The 20,293-nt window shown below is 45.7% G+C and overlaps 1 protein-coding gene across 3 annotated transcripts in view; it reads left to right on the top strand.

The window, feature by feature from the left end:
• Positions 1 to 20,293, top strand: part of CANX (calnexin) — a 65,284-nt gene that overhangs the window by 14,597 nt on the left and 30,394 nt on the right. Inside the window, exon 1 of one of the 3 annotated variants that reach the window (XM_034780341.1) lies at positions 17,662 to 17,763. The exons of the other annotated variants lie outside the window; for them this stretch is intronic. The gene's annotated coding sequence lies outside the window, so the exon portion shown is untranslated. Of the gene's footprint in view, positions 1 to 17,661; positions 17,764 to 20,293 lie in introns of those variants that run through there. 3 annotated transcript variants of the gene reach the window in all.

The raw sequence follows: 20,293 nt of genomic DNA, 5'->3' as shown, positions 1-20,293 counted from the left end.
AAACACACATACACACACAAAGTGAAGCAACAGGATGTGATAGGAGTCTTTAACCAGGTCAGAATTTCCATCCTCAGTCTCTTCCTTTTGGGAATGTATGGTAAGGAAACGGGGGAAAGGTGTGGACCAGCAGCTGGGAGCAGAAGATAAGCACTATGATCCCAACAATCAGCCGCTTAGAAGGTGTCTGATTAAGATTAAAACTAAAAGTCCTGACCCCACTCACACATACACCCAGGGGTGGCCAAAAGATGCTTTTCCTACTGGTATCACAGATGAAAACACCGCTCTCCTTGAGATGCTGTGTGCATGTATCTTGCAGCTTATTGGATAATAGTGACCCAGTACTGCCAGTGTATTTTCACTATACTAATTACTTTCAGATTACTCATCCTCAAAAATAACTGTGTCAAAACAAGAACTTACTAATGGTGGTGACATCAAAATAATAATAATAATTAATAAATAAAGTTCCCATGTGATGATTCTGCCATAATGGGGGCATTGGATGGTGGGGGAAGTTCAAAGACAAACAGAATCTATTTTGCAGGGTAATACTTTACTTTGGTCCTGTCTAAGTGCAGGGTGTGTGTGTGGACAAAATGACTTATTGAGGTCCCTTCCAGCCCTACATTTCTATGATTCTGTTAAATCTTGCAGGCTGAGATTTTCAAAGCCACCGAGGAGCTTTAGATACACAATTCCCAGTGAAACAAACTGGAGTCAGTCATGCACCTAAATCCTCCAGTCGGCTTTGGAATTCTCACCCACAGTTTTTACACTTTTGGCAAAGCTCCCATTGACATCAGTGGGAGTTCTGCCGGAGTGAAGGTTGCATTCGGACATAGCAAAAAAACCCACTGATTCTTGCTGTCATTTGCACTGAAATTAATATCTTCCCACTAATGTAAAATTAGCATATGTGAGCTGAATTCAGCCCTTTGTTTCCTTCCTCTGTTACTACTGAGTAGTTTCCCTTTAATCCAAACACAGAAAAGGAAATAAAGATAAAACGATCATTAAATGTGACTGTGGAAGAAAACAAGGCCAACCCCAACCTAGCTGACAGGAATTAAACAAAAGATCAAGTAACATTAACAGGCTTCTCATTTTCTAATATATATTTTTTTAATAATAGAACTGCAAAGGAAGCAAATAAGCTGGTGCCCTTTTTTGCTGCTTTATGATGGATAAAGAATACCAGAGGAATGTCCTTGCTTGTTTGTTTTAATTTAGAAGTATTAGGAATATTGTCTTCTAATCTCTGGCTTTTCTTGAGGAAACAAGAAGGGGTAGGAGTTCTCAGACCTCAGTCCAAGGGGTTGGAGTCTTTTAATCTTTAACAAGAATTTTTCTACCAACTGTTAATCAGGTTGGAGTCTATTAACAACAGGAAATAAATAAAAGCGAACAACAAAAATCAGAACCCTGGTTCTTCTCTCACTTGCTTTGGTGTAAATCACCACAATATGCACTGCAATCAGTGGAGTTCTACAGGTATCAGTTCAGTGTAAACGAGAAGAAAATCATGCTTCTCACCATCGGAGGGGTGAAATTCTGGAACAGCCTCCCAACAGGAGTTGTGAGTGCAAACAATTAGTTTTAAGAGAGCTAGACAAATTTATTAATTAAATTGTATGACAGGGTTGCTTGTGATGGTAGAGGGCAGGGCTCAACAGCCCTGGGGCTTACTTCTGGTTTAGCTCTTATGTTCCTAAAGTTCATGCTTCAGGATTTCAGCCAGACACCATCAGGGGTCAGGAAGGAATTCCCTTCCCTTCCACCCCAATGTATTGTTGGAGGGTTTTTCATTTCCTTCTAAAGCATCAGGGCCGGCCACGGCTGGAGATGGGACAGTGGGTAGGGTGGGCCAGGGCTCTGAGGTGGCACTAAGCATTCTCTCTCTCTCAGGTGTTTAGCTGGCTGGTTCTTGCTCGCATGCTCAGAGTCTAACTGAACACCATATGTAGGGTCAGGAAGGAATTTTTCCCTCAGGTCAAACTGGCAGTGACATTGGAATTTTTTGTTGTTTTGGTTTGTTTGTTTTTGCCTCCCTCTGCAGTGCGGGAATGAATAGGGATATCAAACTTTGGGCAGCTATTTAGAGACAATCCATACAGATCAGTTGATGAAATACAACAGCTCACAAAAGACATCAAAATTGCAGTATATCAATACCTACCATTGAGACACTTTTCACCCCACCCCTACAAAAAGGCAGAAAGTTGAAAGAATTTGAAAAACTATTCCCTACATCCATGAAACAGAAAGGCTTACTGTCCATTCTATACAAAGTCATTTCTAACTGTTACTTAGAGAAGACAACCTATGTTTATGAAAAGAAGGAAAGTTGACCTGGGCATAGACAAGCAAAACTGAACAATGCTCCCCCCCATCTCAATAAATACATTAATAAAATAAAATTATGTTACAATTCTTTATCAGTGGGCCCTAACTCTCCTTAAAATTAAATAGATTTATGGTACAGGATTGGTAAATGCTGGAGAGAATGTGATGAAATTGGGAGGATTTCTCTATATATGGTGGATGGGCCCAAAATTAAGACATTTTGGAAAGCTGTTGGGTTCCATAAGGGAGATAACAGAGTGTCAGCTGTTAGATAACCCTTTAGTGTTTGAATTAAATGGTCCTGAAAACTCAGTGTCTTAAAAAAAAGCCATTAAGAATTGATGGCTCATCTCGTAGTTGCTGCTAAGATTACTATAGCAAGGTGGTGGAAGAGGAGTGACTCCCCTGAAGCTATTGACTGCTATCAAAAAGTGTGGGAAATTCTGGTACTAGAAAAATTAACTCATCAAGTCAGAGTTTTAAAGGGGACAAGGCCAAAAGATAACTACTAAGAAATCTGGTGGAACTTTTTGGAGTTTGGTGGAGGATGGTCATCACCCGCTACCAAACCTGATTTTTTTAGAACTTTTTTTGAATACTAAGGAAGGGAGAAGCATCTTCAACAATAATCAAAATTAAACTAAAATTTAAGATATAAAAATAAGGAAAATAGATGGGAGGAAAAAGGACAAAAGCATAATATTACGTAGAGTTTTGATAGGTCAACTAATAAATAGGTTACATTTAGATGTAGAAGAAAAAGAGAAGTTTGGACCTAAACATGAGATTATGAAAGATTTAAACCAACACTGTCAACTGAGAAGACAAAAGATGCAGAGTAGAAAACCACACAATATGTGATCAATATGATAAACTTGAAGAAAGTCACCGATAACCGGTTTCATCAATACAACTTTAGAAGCTTCCTTGGGCCAATTTATAGTTGTGTATATTCTATGTTGTAAAACAACTTTTATACAATTTTTCTTATAAGACAATGGCTCAGATAATAAAAAAACGTAAGAGAGGGAGCTTGTTAGTTAAAATGTACATGTGTTATTCTAATCCCATTCATGAGTAAGGATTTGCAGCATTATACAAGGTAGAACAGGGAGGATGGGGGAATGATGCGAAATTAAAAAGACAGATAATATTCAGGCTCAAAGTGCATTTAATTCAAGCAGGTGTCTGTTTAATTAAGGCATCTGAGTTATCAAAATTATTGTTCCTCTTTAAATAAAAGCTATAACTGTTACCAAAACAAAAACCTAGAAAACACCCAACAAGTCTTTCTGCAGGAAAACTGGGAAGACTTAACTACAGTAAAAGGCTATGGAATAAAGTATGCTTTGTATATTTTATGAGACAACAAAATGAATAGAACCCTGCACTGACTCCAAATAACATGGCTGAAAAGTCAAAATATAATGTCGACGTTACTTACATAGGTTATGAAGGGTGGATGGGCTAGATCCTTTGAGACATACAGTAAAAACAATGTTCCTCATTCAAAGCTTTTAAAAAAGCCAAAGTTGTTGTACTATCAAGAGGATTTTACGTGTATATAGGAGTTTTGTTTTTTTTTTAAAGGTACGGCGAAGAAAAAGCAGCCTATCTCCAGAGTGCCACAGCTCTACTGGCTAAATTCACATAGGATTTTTTTCTCTCAGGATAGTAAAAGCCCTTGCCCCCTTTTCCTCAACCAATCAGGAGGCTTGCTTCTCTCCTGGAGGCATGTGCGGATACTACTACTTCTGGGCTAGACTGTGTGGTAGTGGAGGGAGAGAGTAACTTGCCAAAAATGGGGCAGGGAGTAGGTAGAGTTATGGCTCCATCCCCTACTCACTAGCTAGTGAGTGTGGGAAGTTTGCTGCATTCTTGAAATAATGCACTGTGGCTCCATGCTGCCCTTAGCCTGGGCTCTGTGGTAAGAACATGATCTCACCCTTTACTTTTAGCGATTTAAAAACTGGGCCTGTCCTTCAGCACAAGCACTTGGTGAGTTGGTGTCCTAGCATGCTGCTTTTTCAGATGGGGCATGGAATTATTCCCTTTCAAAAAGGACATCAAAATATACCCTGTCTAGCAACGATCCATATGGTAAAGAATGTTACATATAGAGAACATTTGTGTAGCATAGAACATGTCTGAGGAATGAGTTGAGTTTGTTGACTCCAAATGATTTAAACAGGTATCCCTGTGACTTCTTCATTCATGACATACTGAAGAGGTCAAATATACAGTCCATGGTTCCAGAGATTTGTTATGGTCAATTTAAAAAAAATCCATATATTTTTATGAATCAGAACAGCTTTTAAAGGAGCTGCTACAACCCTCTGCTTGGAGTTGTACCCTCTGTGTGGAAAAGTAGGCTGTGTGTGAGCAGTTTGCATGAAAAAGGTAAAACCTGGAACATCCCTCTGCCAAAGTTCTGGTTTGTCTTAACCAAAGATGAAGACATCCAGTGAAACAGAAATGACAGAGGAAAATAAAGTCTTTAAAGATTATGGACAAATACACACATCCAATCTTTTAAAAATAACATCAAAAGTCAGGGTTTGGGGGAAAGAGAAAGATGGTGGGGGCATTTAGGGAGCACTTGAAAAGTTTTTTGAAATCTTTTTCTTTAAGCAGTTTGTATCCTGTTTAAAATATATATAGAGAGAGTGTTCTATTGATTCAGAGGATATTAAATTAGACTGTTAATGTCTGCTTAAAAAAATCAAGCAACTAAACGTTCTTCTTTGTTTTGCCCAATTTCATTTTGATATCACATAGGACAGCTTCTTTCCCTTTGTTTTGCCAATTTTCCTATTGCCTTTTCAGTAGGTACCAGAGAGAGCAAATCAAAAAATAACACAATGGCAGCGACACTTCTGGCTAGGAAGAAACACCCAGTAATATAGTTAAAATGCATCTGCATAATTTTTAGTGATATGTTGTATGTGGAAGTGAAAAGCAACAGCTTTTTATTATTATTGTATTATCAATACAGTGAAGCATCCTGCTGAAGAATTTAACTTTGTCTTTGACAGCTTCTCCCACACAAACGGCACTCCCAAAATGCACTATAGAGTTAAATAATATAAGGCTGCAGCAGTCAGTAAAGTGTTATGGTGACTATTCAGAAAAACAAGTTCTTATACAGAGGGAGTTGGTGGGAATTATAAGGTGTAGGTGAGGTAGAAGGGGTGGTTTAAAGTGAGATTTTAAGGTAAGTGCTTGTAATGAGATCCAGAGAATTTCATCTCTGCTGTAGAACCCACTTACTTATACCCATGACTGTCTCTACTTCCTGTGTGGGTGATAGACCCTCACCCCTTATCGGCTGTTTCCTGATCCTGCCCACCGGTTACCCCCACCCCCTCATTGGGGACATTGCAGTCTGTATATACCATGTGTGCTGCCCAACCCCAAAACACCAACATCCCCCCTATACTCTGTATGTTACCCCCAATGACCAATAACTGACGCTTCAAATTTTCTGTATCGTTTATTTTTTAAATATTCTCTAATAAAATTTAAATGTGGGTCTGAGCCAGGTGTAAATAGAGGGCCAGATTCTGGTCCCTGGGCTGCCTTTGTATGTGGATCCAGGACAGCGAGAGGAGACAGAGCACACCCTGGGGGAATTCCCCCAGGACAGAGGCAGCGTAGGGTTGCCTGGTGTTACACTGCACCCCTCAGAGCTCCAGTGTAGGGTCATGCTTCAAGCGGCCAGAGTGCTGTGTGCTTCTGCAGTTCTGAGCTGCGGAGCAGCCCATAGATGGCTGAGTACGGCTGCTGTAAGTTAGAACAGCCCACATATGCCAGGGTTTGCATGGGCCCCCAGAGGTACCTTTTTATCACAGGTACAAATTGCAATGCTTGTGTTTAACTGAAGAAAGGTAAATGAATTGATGGACTTGATAAACAATACAAAGTAGCCAGTTTTACCTGCAAATGCAGTATCAGGGAGACATTCTTCTGCACCCTGTACCCAACTCTGCTGGGTTCTTCTCCTTGGCACCCACAGAGATAGAGGGCAGGTTGGGACCCTTAGAATATATTCATAAAAAAGCTTGATGCTGCCCATATTCCTCTTACTTACATTGAACAGTGCCTTTTTTGCAAATAATTAAACTCCTTGAGGAGTAAAGGGCCACTCAACACTGGCAAAGAAGGCAGAATTAGGCCCAAAACCACAGAGAAGCATAAGCAGTAGCAGATACTGAGGGGGGGAAAGCTGCTCTGGTAGGGAGACATTGGCACATGCTTGACACCAGAAAGCAGTAAGGGGCTGCAAATTGAAAACCATTTGGGAGCTGTAGCAGAATTTTTTGATGCTGATTCCCTAATGGAGAAATGTTAGGAACAGGTGAAGGCCATTCATCCCACCACACTTGCCCTTGTATGGCATCTAATTATTTTTTCCCTGTTCAATCCCTCATTTTCCAGAACACCCCTCGAAAACCCACCAATAACTACTAGGGGTTGTAGTTTACAGAGATAACTTTTTTTATTGTTGTTTGATAAATAATTGTAAAAGAGCCTGCTGGGGCAATCGAATGCATAGTTCTTGCCTTGTAAATCTAGATTGGGTATTTCTGACCCTATGTGTCCAAATGCCACAGTGATCTGCTTTATCTCATAGACACAAGCTGCAGTGGGCAAGATGTGCTAGGGCCAGTAAAACCCTCTGCAACATGCTTCTAGCTTCAGGGGGTAGCCGTGTTAGTCTGTATCTACAAAAACAACAAAGAGTCTGGTGGCACCTTAAAGACTAACAGATTTATTTGGACATAAGCTTTCGTGAGTAAAAACCTCACTTCTTCGGATGCTTCTAGCTTGTGTACATTGCAGCCCCAGAGGGGGTAGCAAATTATGAATTGCTTGAATAGGGGGGGAATCCTAGCCTGTAACAATCTTTCCAAAGATGTTGTGGCCAGGAGTTAGAGCAAAATGATATTACACATGTAGTGCACTGGGACCTTCTCTTCGACTAGATTAATTCAGGTGACACACCCAAAGTAGTGGAATGGAATGAAGACAACACCCACCACTTAGGCATTTAAAAGTAAACCTAACAAGGCACTGGAAAACAAAATACTCTGCCCAGGGATGGGGGATGGATTGCATAGCACCAGAAAGAGCTTCCCCACCCTTTTTCACCTTTGTGACCACAACATAGGCGTGCGCAGCACATTTCATTAGGGTGTGCACCCAGGGAATTTTTTTTTTAAAGGCAAAAATCATAAAGGGTGGGGTGTGGGAGGGGGTGCTGTGTGTAGGAAGGGGCTCAGGGCAAGGGATTGGGGCAGAGGAGGGGTGTGGGGTGCATGAGGGGGCTCAAGAAAGGGGGTTGGGGTGCAGGAGGGATGCGGGGTGCGGCGGGGGCACAGGGCAGGGGGCTGGGGTTCGGGAGGGGTGCAGTGTGCAGGAAAGGGCTCAAGGCAAGGGATTGAGACAGAGGAGGGGTGAGGGGTATAAGAGGGGGATCAGGGAAGGGGGTTGGGGTGCAGGAGGGTGTGGAATGCAGGAGGGGGCTCAGGGCAGGGGATTGGGGTGCAGGGTGCTTAGGACAGGGAGTTGGGGTGCAGGAGAGGTGCAGCAGGGGGCTCAGGACAGGGAGTTGGGGTGCAGGAGGGGTACAGGGTGCAGGCAGGGGGCTCAGGGCAGGAGGTTGGGGGGCAGGAAGGGGCTGAGCAGGGGGTTGCAGGGCAAGGTGCAGGCAGGGGGCTCAGGGCAGGGAGTTGTGGGGCAGGGGGTTGGGGTGTGAGGTGCAGGCAGGGGGCTCAGGGCAGGGAGTTGAGGGGCAGGAAGGGGGCTCAGGGCAGGGAGTTGGGGTGAGAGGTGCAGGCAGGGGGTTCAGGACAGGGAGTTGGGGTGCAGGAGGGTAGGCTGTTTGCAGGCAGGCCCGGGGCTGGGGATCTGGGCTCCCCCGTCCCGGCGGGAAGGGTCAGGGGCCAGGCAGAGGGGGCTGGACTGGGCGCTTGGGGCCAGGCCAGGCAGAGGCAGCCGGGGTGGATCACAGAGGGGCTGGGCTGCTCCCAGGGCTGGACTCAAGGCTGAGGGTGCCGGGCTAGAGCCCCCGAACAGCTCCGGGGAGCTGAGCTTGCAGACGGGCTGCGGAGGGCCCTGTGGGCCGGGCTCGCCCCCTGCCCCGGGCCTGCTGGCTCCTGGGCCCCACTTAAGGTGGGCTGGGCTCAGGGGCTGCCTGACCTCCCCCGGGTGGTACCTGGGCCCCCAGCCAGCGTGGGGAGCTGCAGGTGGGTTTGGGGCCCTGGGCGCTGGAGGGGGGCAGCTGCCTTGGGAGAGGGGGGCTGTGGCAGCACCCCCGCGGGCCACCTTAAGCAGCTGTGTTGGTGCTGCCGGGTGGGAGGCTGCCAGGGAGCACATGGGGCTGTTACAGCAGCCAATCCAGCCATGGGGATGGGGAGCCCGGCTCAACAGGGTGCAGTCAGGGGGCTCAGGGCAGGGAGGGGGGGTGCAGGAGGGGTTCGCTGCCCTTGCCATGCCTCTAGGTACCTCCCCTGAAGCTCCCATTGGCCGCGGTTCCCCGTTCCCGGACAATGGAAGCTTCGGGAGGCGGTGCCTGGAGCAACCCCCGGCCCCAGAGACATGGTGCCCTGATGGCCGCTTCTGAAAGCAGCGCAGGGCCTGCGGCACCACGGGGGGCAAATCCCGCGGGCCAGATCCAAAGCCCTGAGGGGTCAGATCCGGCCCATGGACATTAGGGTGTGCCCGGGCACACCCCATGTGCACGCCTATGGACCACAACAATGATACTGGCTAGATGATGCTAGTTAAAAATCAAAGACTGAAACCATTCTTTAAAAATTCTGATTTGCAGGCAAATATTTGCACCTCCTCACCAGGAAATATTAAAATATAATAACATTAGATATAAAATGCAAATAAACAAATTTCCCTTGGTGATGGCCAGATCTTTAATCAAGTTAAAATAACCCACCCAAATCCAGTCTTCCACTGAAACCTCCTCTGGCTGGACTTGAAGTGCCCTGGCCAAATGTATATGCTAGAAAATGTGAATTGTGTCTTTCCTTGAATCTAAAGCCTGGTGGGGAATAGGAGTGTGAAGCTTCAAATTCTGTGGCCTATAAGATCCACTTAATTGGGACTGAGTCCCTTCTTCACATTAGTGACTTACTGTATGTCCAAAATGAACCACTGCAGAACCTCAGAAACCTCTCTTTCATCCTCCAGCACTAGCCACATTTGGTTGTCTGTCTTCTTTAGAAGGAGGACGTGGTTGGCAAGGTTTTGATTTGTCACAGAGAGCTATGCGAGGCAGAAGGCTCAGGGAAATTATTCAAATCCTTAAGTTCCCTCGAAGGCCTTGTCTACACTGGCAAGCTACTGTAAAGTAAAACAGCTTTCTGCAGCGTAACTCCCGAGGTGTACACATTGCCAAGCCACTTTGTGTGCAGAAACTCCTCAGTTGCAGCATTGCAAAAAAGCCACCTTGACGAGAGTCATAAGCCTTAAAGCGCAGAGGCTCCAGCACTGTATTGGCAGTGTAAACACACTACCGCGCAGAAAACAATCAGTTGGCCTCCAGAAGTGTCCCATAATCCCACAAGTGGACGCTCCGCTCATTGGTTTGAACTCGGCTGCCCTGGAGACATGTGCCCCTCCCCTTTCATAAAATCATAGAGTGTCAGGGTTGGAAGAGACCCTCAGGAGGGCATCTAGTCCAACCCCCTGCTCAAAGCAGGACCAACACCAACTAAATCATCTCAGCCAGGGCTTTGTCAAGCGGGGCCTTAAAAACCCCTAAAGATGGAGATTCACCCCTCCCTAGGTAACCCATTCCAGTGCTTTCAAAGCTCGTTTCTGGGTGCTGTGCTGATCTGCTCCAGGACACAAAGCAAACCATTAATGTGGAATGCTCCTGCTGTTGAACACAGAGGCAGGCCTGTGTGTGAGAGAGAAAGACAGATTGCTGTGCAGAGAGCTGGGGAGGGAGGCGAGGACTGATGTTGGGGTTTCCCCCTTCCCCTGCCTCAGGACTGGTTGCTTTCTGCCGGTGTCTGAACTTACAAGACAGCATGCTGACACACTCTGTTCCCCCCAAACACACTGTCTCTCCCACCCACCCCTGTACACACACACACACGCGCTCTCCCTGTCACACACTTTGCCACCCACCCCCTCTTCAGTTGAAAAGCAGCTGGCAATGTAGTAGAATGCCCATGGAACAATGAGATTGGGAAACCTGCATCATGTGACGCTGTACCTGACCCATGAGGCATTGCAAACCCTTCCCAAAGCACTCTGCGGCCAGTTGCACAGTGGGATAGCTACCACAATGCACTGCTCTCTTTGCCATTGCAAGAGCTGCTAATGGGGATGCGCTCCACCATCACAAGGAGCACAGGGTGGACATGCAACAGCGGTTTAATTCCAGCACTTTAATAAAAGTGGTATAACTTGTTGTGCAGAAACTTGCCAGTGCTTGCTGCGGCAGCACTGTGACACGGGCGGTGTAGTCACACTTTATCGCCGGGGGAGAGCTCTCCCGGCAATAAAAAATAACCACCCCGAACGAGGGGTGGTAGCTTTATCGCTGGGAGAAGCGCTGTCTATACTGGTGCTTTTCAGCGCCAAAACGTTTGTCACTCGGGTGTGTTTTTTCAAGAACAACTAAAGTTTTAGCGATGAAAGTGGCAATGTAGACACAGTCTACATATAGCCTGTCCAGCTCCAGGATTAGGTCTAATGAAAACAGCTCAGAGTTTGGAAAGTGTTCAGTGGGTTAGCACTGTAAGTTCTCCAATTGTTTATTGTGTTCTGCAGGGCAGGACTAGGATAGATTGGGGGTACAGGGTAACCTCTGTGTTCATTAGGTAGTATGAAATGAATGCAGCTGCTCTAACATGGACCCCTACTTCCTTCTAAGTACTGGATGAAGTAGGGCAGACAGACAACTGCTGAAGGATGATATCGCACTGAAGTCAATGAGTTACACCAGGAATTAATTTGGCATCTTCAACTTCTGCTGCAGTCTCTAAAGTTAGGGAGCAGCGCTGGCACTACCCTGAGAATGGGGCTGGTTTGATCACACAGTCCTGCTAATGTGACTTGGCCATGACCTGGGTCAATCGCTTGTAGTGAAGAGAGTAGTTCGGTCTGTGCACTATAGAGCTGGTTTTGAAATGTTTTTATTTTCAGGAGAGGGAAACAGTTCAGTTCCCCCTCCCCACACAACCACGCTGCATGTTTTGGGTCTTCACTGTTTTTTTTTTTTTTTTGACATCTAAAACCAAATGTTTTTAGTTGTCATCAATGGAGACATTTTGGTTTTTGGTCAGGAAAAACTGAAAATGTTTCTGTTTTTTCAATAAGAAAGGAAGCTTGTCTGGAGAAAATTTCAATTTTCAGATATTCTCAACAAAATATTTTGAACCAGCTCTACTACTGGGTCTTCCAGGCAACAGCAGGGTACAACTTGTGATGGTGCTCTTTGACGCAGACACCAGTTTCCTAGAAACTACAGTGAGACCACCAGTTCATTCCACCTAAGCTCCTGAACAGCTGTCAGATGGAAGCATCTGTCAGTCATTATCAGCCTGGGCCGAATTGGAACTAGTGAGCTAACGCTAAAAGACTGTGTCTCATCACATCATTCTCTTTAGCTCAGAGACGCCCACTGCAAGTCATGTCCCTGCTCTGTGCCTCAGTTTCCCCATCTGCAAAATGGGGCTGATACTGACCTCCTTTGTAAAGCATTTTGAGATCTACTAATCAAAAGCACTATAAAGAAATAAGTAATATTATTACTTATACCTGGAAGTCCCTTGCTTCTCCCAGTTGAGGACTCCTACTATGTTTGCACCCAAGGAGGAATCCGGCTCTGCATTTCGTTGGATTTACAGAGCAGAGTTCACAATAGGTCAGATTTTAGCAGAAGACTGATTTATGCTTGTCTATGACCTCTTATGACAAATATGCTAGTACAAAAGTACAGTAATGCAGGCATAAGGCTCTCACAGTGAATACCACTGGCCCAGAGGGCATTCTGGAGCAGAACAAGGATGGGCCAGAGGAAGAAGGAAGTGGGAAGGGACATGGATGGAGCAATCCCGTGCCTTGGCTAGTCCCATGCGGCCACAATGCCCATAGGAGTCATGAAGGGTAGGGTGTAATTTAGGGGAGTGTTCAGGACTGCCCTCGCATATGCCTGGGCCAAACTGGCCCCTGGCAGATAGAGATTCAGATAGGCACAAGGCAGCCCCCTCAACTCAGTCCCTATGCTAGCCGGAGTGTCTGTGCCAGGATGAATTCTCTTCCTTGCCTCTATGTTTGGAAGCATATAGGATTCTTTATGCAAGTTTTAATACAACAACTTGACCCCATTGTTTATTTCAAGCTTTCATACTGCTTGAGTTTCAAAGAGCTACCGGTTTCATGTTAACTACAGTGGAGATGTCTAGCTTCGGGGTATGGGTGTTGTAACAACTGCGTTCCACCTCATCCAGCCAGTGGCTATATCTGAATATGTGTTCAGAGAGCTGCAGCTGCTGTGAAGAGATGTTGGGGGGCAGGATGAGGAGATTAAAAAGGCAGCAAATGGTGATATTCTTCCAGGAACTGATTCCATCTCTCTCCCCTCTGCTTGGGTGAGTCTGAAGCTTTATAGGCCTAATGTGCTCTGGGCTGTAAAGTTGTTATTCTTTGGGGGGGAGGGAGGTCATTTAATTCCAGTGATTTTTAGACAGGAGTCCCCTATCTCCACCCAGCTGCAGTTGACTGCTGCTTTTCCCTGCCTCCTCATTTCTGTTCACTGGTGGTTCGACCTTGGACCTCAGTTGCCTCTTCCTGTTAACACCTACCCCTTTCCCTCCTCCATTAACTAATCTATACAATTCCTTGCATCCATCTTCACTGCTTTTAAAATGTCAACTCTTCCTTTCCTTTAGACCTTGTCCATATCTCTTTCCTGGATCTCTGCCCTCTTCTTGCAAGGAGCTGTCTCTATATTTGCCTGACTTCCTTACAGAAATAGCATGTCATGCATTATTCTACATGGAATGCTTCCTGGAGCCTATGATTATTGCCCAACACATGGAAAGGGTTTTTTCTTCGCTCTCCCAGAGCAAAGTTCAAGTGAGCAAAAGTCAATTTTCGCCTCCTGTTCAGTTGTATTTACTTCCTGCTGCCTGTCAGTGCACAGAGCCATTGATGGCCCCAGAGCTCTTGATCTGGTTTATTTTTCATTTGCTGCCTGCTGATTAGCAGTGAAGTGAATGAGTCCAGGCAGCTTTGTTTCTGTCAGCTGCAGTGAAAACAGAGCTCAAAGTCTGCGAGGGTGTAGCAATGGTATTGCACATGGTGGGCAGGACACAGGAAATGTACACTGGTAAGAGATCCAGACTTGGAGAGAACTGAAAATAGGAGGTAGCTGGAGGAAAAGAGGTGCTGCTGCTCTGTATTTGATCTTGAGGCAGTGCTAGAGAAGTAGTATCAGATGGAGAACCAGTTATTCCAGGGGCTGGCTCACGCCAGGGGCTGGCTAATCTCTTCTTGCTTTTGAATTTAATGCATTTACAGGAAGATTCTGGACTCACTGACATCCTCAGTTGTGCTCATCTCCCCTCACCACACTGTGGTGTTGCACTCCTTATGCTCCTTAGAATTTACTTTCAAAACCAGTAATTATTCCTTTAGACAACAGTTTATCAGTGAACACAGGTAACCTTCGTGATGGAAGCATTTAAAAACACTGACAATGTAGCAGGCTTTTGTGTCTACTTTGCATCCATCTTGTCTAAACTCCAGCCTCTCCACTATCATGTCTTGGGAGGTCTCTGAGGATTTGTGATTTTTCTCAGATGATTCTGTTGGGTGTTCCCTTCTACCTTGTGCTAAAAGTATTGAGCTGGAAGGTTTTTTTACCTTGGCATTTAAGGCCCCCCTAATCTAGAAAGCGATCATATTTGTGTGATTTGTTTGCTGCTGTTTCTCTGCACACCTATCCACAACTTGTGCTCAGTCTCTGGGAGTAACCACAATGAGGTTTGAAACCATGTTAGTGCCTTTCTAGAGAACCGGGTATTGGGCCTTTGCTCAGTGTGGTGGAATTGTCTCCCTGGTGATATTCATCTTGCTCATTCATTATGTCATCCTAAAACAGTTTTACATTTTAAAAAATCTTGTTACGCCCTCACCTGGGCCATAAAATCAAACACTACTAGGATAGAACCCAACCTTTGTTAGAATAGACCCCTCCTTTCAGAAGTGGTGTGCCGAGTCTTAATTTATTCACTCTAATTTAAGGTTTTGCGTGCCGGTAATACATTTTAACGTTTTTAGAAGGTCTCTTTCTATAAGTCTTTAATATATAACTAAACTATTGTTGTATGTAAAGTAAATAAGGTTTTTAAAATGTTTAAGAAGCTTCATTTAAAATTAAATTAAAGTGCAGAGCCCCCCGGACCAGTGTCCAGGACCCAGGCAGAGTGAGTGCCACTGAAAATCAGCTAGTGTGCCGCCTTCGGCACGCGTGTCATAGATTGCCTACCCCTGGAATAGGCCATTAAATGGTATCTGCCTAAAAGGATTAACGATGCAGTCTGTCTCAACTCTTCCTAATCTGAGATCCCTATTCGCCCCTGGCCTATCCTGACCTTAGTATAAGTTATGGAGAGGGAATAGGAGCCAGAGACTTCTTGGTTTTCATCCTTGCTGTGCCAATCATTTGTTGTGTGATCTTGTGCAAACTGATCACCTGCTCAGTGCCTCTGTTTCCCAGTCTAAACAATGGGTGACTGTACTTCCCCCACTTCACAGCATTGGTCGGAGAATTATGAAGCTCGTATTTGCAACATACTTAGCATTAACAAAACATTTTACATCTGCAGTGTTACCTTGTTTCAGAGAAATTAACACAACATTGCTTATTTTTTTATATCATGCAGCAAAACCTATCTCAGCAACCTGCAAGAGTTTGTTTTACACCAGCGCTGTCTCAATTGCACGCATTACTGTAATAAACTGGCCTGTGTATGTACGTCACTGCCATCTACTGGATAGAATCAGAACTGCTCAACTGTGTGTCACAGACCTGTGTTCTGCTAGATTCTTCTTTTAGTTCATACTTGTGGAACTAGAGTGACCAGATGTCCCAATTGTATAGGGACAATCCCGATTTTGGGGTCTTTTTCTTATATAGGCTCCTGTTACCCCTCACCCCTGTCCTGATTTTTCACACACACTCTATGGTCACCCTGTGTGGAACAGAAGGGTGGGAATTCTGTCCTTGATGTTGCAGTGAAGTCCTAAGTAGTGTGCAGCACAATGATATATGTGGAGTGACAGTATTGCCAAATCTGGTAATATTTGCAGGTATAGAAATTTAATTAAAAAAAAATCATACCCTAGGCCTCAGGTGTAGTTCTAGGATGACCACTGACAGATCCCCAGAATATTGGTCATCTAGGTACTTCCAGAACACTGTGGGCCAGCCCTCCGCCAGCATGACTCCTCAAGCACAGTGTATGCTAGCTTATGCTGCACAGAGGACACCTCACTATTTACCCCTTTTTCCAGATCGTTTATGAATATGTTAAATAGGACTGGGCCCAGTACAGATCCCTGGGGGACACCACTATTTACCTCTCTCCATTCTGAGAACTGACCATTTATTCCTACCCTTTGTTTCCTATCTTTTTTAACCAGTTGCCAGTCCATGAGAGAACCATCCCTCTTATCCCATGACTGCTTATTTTGCTTAAGAGCCTTTGGTGAGGGACCTTGCCAAAGGCCTTCTGAAAATCTAAATACACTATATCCACTGGATCTCCTTTGTCTGCATGCTTGTTGACCCCCTCAAAGAATTCTAGTAGATTGGTGAGGCATGATTTCCCTTTACAAAAACCATGTTGACTATTTCCCAACAAATTATGTTCATCTATGTGTCTGACAATTTTGTTCTTTACCATAGTTTCAACCAATTTGCCCAGTACTGAAGTGAGGCTTACTGGTCTGTAGTTGCCAGGGTCACCTCTGGATCCCTTTTTAAAAAATGGCGTCACATTAGTTATCCTCCAGTCATTTGGTACAGAAGCTGATTTAAATGATAGGTTACAGATGACAGTTAGTAGTCCTGCAATTTCACATTTGAGTTCTTTCAGAACTCTTGGTGAATACCATCAGGTCCTGGAGACTTATTACTGTTTAGTTTATCAATTTGTTCCAAAACCTCCTCTAAAGACACCTCAATTTGGGACAGTTCTTCAGATCTGTCACCCAAAGAGAATGGCTCAGGTTTGGGAATCTCCTTCATATCCTCATCAATGAAGACCGAAGCAAAGAATTAATTTAGTTTCTCCTCAATGGCCTTATCATTTTTGAGTGCTCCTTTAGCACAGGGGTCAGCAACGTTTGGCACACGGCTCGCCAGGGTAAGCACCCTGGTGGCCCAGGCCAGTTTATTTACCTGCTGACGTGGCAGGTTTGGCCGATCGCGGCCCCCACTCGCCGCAGTTTGCCGTCCTGTGCCAATGGAGGCGGCGAGAAGCGGCGTGCGCGAGGGATGTGCTGGCCGCGGCTTCCCGCCGCCCCCACTGACCCAGGATGGCGAACTGAGGCCAGTGGGGGCCGCGATTGGCCGAACCTGCCACGTCAGCAGGTAAATAAAGTGGCCCGGCCCGCCAGGGTGCTTACCCTGGCGAGCCGCGTGCCAAACATTGCTGACCCCTGCTTTAACATCTCAATTGTCCCGTGGCCCCGCTGGTTGTTTAGCAGGCTTTCTGCTTCTGATGTATTTAAAAAAAAAATTGCTATTGCTTTTGGAGTCTTTGGCTAGCTGTTCTTCAAATTATTTTTTGGTCTTTCTAATTATATTTTTACACTTAATTTGCCAGAGTTTATGCTCTTTTTTTATTTTCCTCATTAGGATTTATCGTCCACTTTTAAAAGGGTGCCTTTTTGCCTCTCACTGCTTCTTTTACTTTGTTGTTTAACCAGGGTGGCTCTTTTCTCCTTCTCTTAGGATGTTTTTTAAATGGGGGGGGGGAGGGCCCAGGCACTGCTCCTTTAAGAAGCGCAACGCTTCCTTACGTAGGAATCTGATTCCCCTTCTCTCACACTCCACCGCCTCTCTCCTGTTAGCCAATCAGAGCACACTTCCGGCGTAGCCGGCCAGCCTATCGCGGCGCTCCACGAAAGGCAGCGCCGTTGGGGCGTGGTTTAAGGCGGGGGAGCAGGCGAGTGGCAGCGCCGCTGGCCAATCGGCGTGCGACCTAAGCTCTGGCGCGGGAGGTCGGTGGCGAGCTCCGTCAATGGGGATGGCGGGGTGGGGCGCCGTTGGCGCGCGGTAGATAGGCGGGCGGGTAGCTGACCAGTTCTGGCTAGGCCACGTGACGGGGGAGTCGGGGCTGTGGACGGCGGCTGCGGGGGGCGCGCGGCGAGGTGAGCGTTGTAACCCCCGCCCGGTGGAAGTGGGGGGCAGGGCCTGCATGTCCCCCAAACCCGTCGGGAGGCTGGGCAACGCGCGGGGGTAGGTGAGGGAAAGGACTTGCCCGCGGGGCATGCTGGGGTATTGGCGGGGTGGGGGCACGGAGTGGGGGGTGTATGGGGAGGGGGGTTTATTAGAGGGGCAGGCAGCGACTGGGAGGGGCGGTGGGAGAGGGCTTGGGGAGGCGTGGGGCGTAGCGGGGCCTGGTATGGGGGGAGCGCATGGGCGGGGGGGGGAAGGGCAAAGCATAGGCTGGGGGGAGGGAGGTGAGGCGTAGCTTGGGTGGGTCTAGGCCCCTTAGAGAACTGTTGGGGGGCTGGGCCTGTAACGGGTGTGCGGGGTGTGGCTAGGCCCGGGGGTTGGTGAGTAGGTGGGGCTCAGCCCTGGAAGCATGGAGCCCTGGGCGGTATGGTGAGGGTGTCTGAGGACGTCCCCGTGGGGTGGGTGTGGGTATGCCTAATGGGAGTACCGTGGTTGGGTACACACTGCCTGAGCCAGGGAGTGGCCAGGCTGAATTGGGAGTCCAGAAACATGAGGTGAATGATGCTCTTAGCACAGGTAGCTGAGTCCATTGTGCCCACAGGACTCTATGCAAGCAGCGTAAGTGACCCATGCATTTTTATTAAACCCTGTTAGACTTGAAACAATTGTGGCTGAGAACAGCTAGTCCATTCTGGTAGATTCTGAGATTGTCTACTCACCCCACCCCTGAGAACAGACAATGTGACTGACACACCATCCAGCGAGAAGCTAATGTAGCATTTAGTCATCCCAGTCTGATAGGGGACAAAGATTATGGGTTTGGGTGAGAGGGATGTAAAATGGATGCAGAGTTGGTGGGTTTTTAATATTGTTTGAATGTGGGAGGTGAAGTCACTAAGATTAGCTCTCTCATTATAAAAATCAGGATGTTCAGAAATGGCTCTTCTGAACAGACAGTTCTGCAGAGGGGGATATAGAGGATGAAAGATAATATCAAGACTATAGCAATATGAATGGAGCGAGGGTGAGGAGGGAAGCAGATGGAAGTTACTGGAAGGGAAGAGTTCAAACAAGAGACATAAGAGCCACCAGGTGTGGAGGAGGAAACGGAAATTAAACAATATACCTAGTAAAAAGCATGGGAGAACAAAGGTGACTTACAAAGTGCAGACTACTCAACAGCATCTCCTTAACATTTTGCGAACTTAAAATGTATACTTCCTGAACTTAAACAACTTTTTTAGCTGTGATTGTCTCTTTCAAAATAGTATGTAACTGGGACCTTAGCCCTTGTTCAACATTGGGTGTGCCCTCATACAAACCTTGGATTGAAGCAGATGCTTTCTATCTTGCTCCCCACCAATCATTCTGAAAAGAACAAACTTTCCCATTCAGAGTTGAGGGGGAGTTCTTTGGACTGTACAGCAAGAAATGCTGCAGGTGATTGGATTATGGAGTAAGCAGCCATCTGCTTTTGGAACTTAGCTAAAGTTGACAACTGCCTTTAAGTGTCTTGTCTGGATATAGCATGAATTAATTTCTCATGGCAAATACCAGATAGTAATAGTAAATATTCATTAAAATGTGGAAGGTAATTGGCTTATCTCTGTTAACAGTGCTATTATAATATAATTATATTATAATATAATATATAATTATATTAAACTGCAAATCATTCTAGCGTGAAGATATTTGTGTTCACTTGAAAATCAGGCTTAGGAGTGTTCTTGAATAGAAGAGTGTGTCTATTAACTACTCTGATTTGGCAATAATGTTGTTCTCTGCCTCTGGGTGTGGTGCCCCAAAGCACTTGAGGGTTGCTTTGTAGGCAGAATGACAGTGACCATCTGTGCTCTAGTGAAATTGGAGAGGTAACACTGTGTAGGATAATACATTTTTTCTGAATAACTACTGAGAACTACGAAATATTTGACTTGGTGTTCAGTCTGATGCAATTAGAACTGACTTGCAGAACTCTCATAATGGTCTCTTCCAAAGATGCTACTGTTGGAATCCAGCCATAATATCACCTGGATTTAGCCAAAGCACTTTAACATAATTTTAAAGCAATTTGGACCCAGATTCAGGATGTATGTATAAACTTCTTAAAGGGACTAAATAGAAATGTGGTTTACAAAATAAAACATATTGAAATTTCTCTGCAGCATTTGTAATCCAAATACTACAGGAAGGGGTTAAGGTCTGAGATGTTAAGTAAAACTGACTTGGTTTCTCATTTTAAGATGAGTAATGGTAAATAGAAACACCAAACTTTCTTAGCAGGTCTAAGAATATCTCAAAAGTACTCCATAATGTGACAGCATCCTTGCATTAGTTTTAAAACTTCCCATTTCAACAGATTTCTGCTCTTAAGAATTCAGTGTAACTTGTATTTAATCTTTCCCAAATAGACTGTTAACTTTGTCACTCCCCCCCTCTCCTCTCCTCCCCCCCCCCCCCCCCTCCCTCCACTCCCCCCCCTCTTTAGTGGTTCTCTCTCTC

This window comes from Trachemys scripta, chromosome 8, assembly GCF_013100865.1.
Source record: "Trachemys scripta elegans isolate TJP31775 chromosome 8, CAS_Tse_1.0, whole genome shotgun sequence".
In the NCBI taxonomy this organism is placed as follows: Eukaryota; Metazoa; Chordata; order Testudines; family Emydidae; genus Trachemys; species Trachemys scripta.
This window is presented reverse-complemented; position numbering and strand designations above follow the sequence as displayed.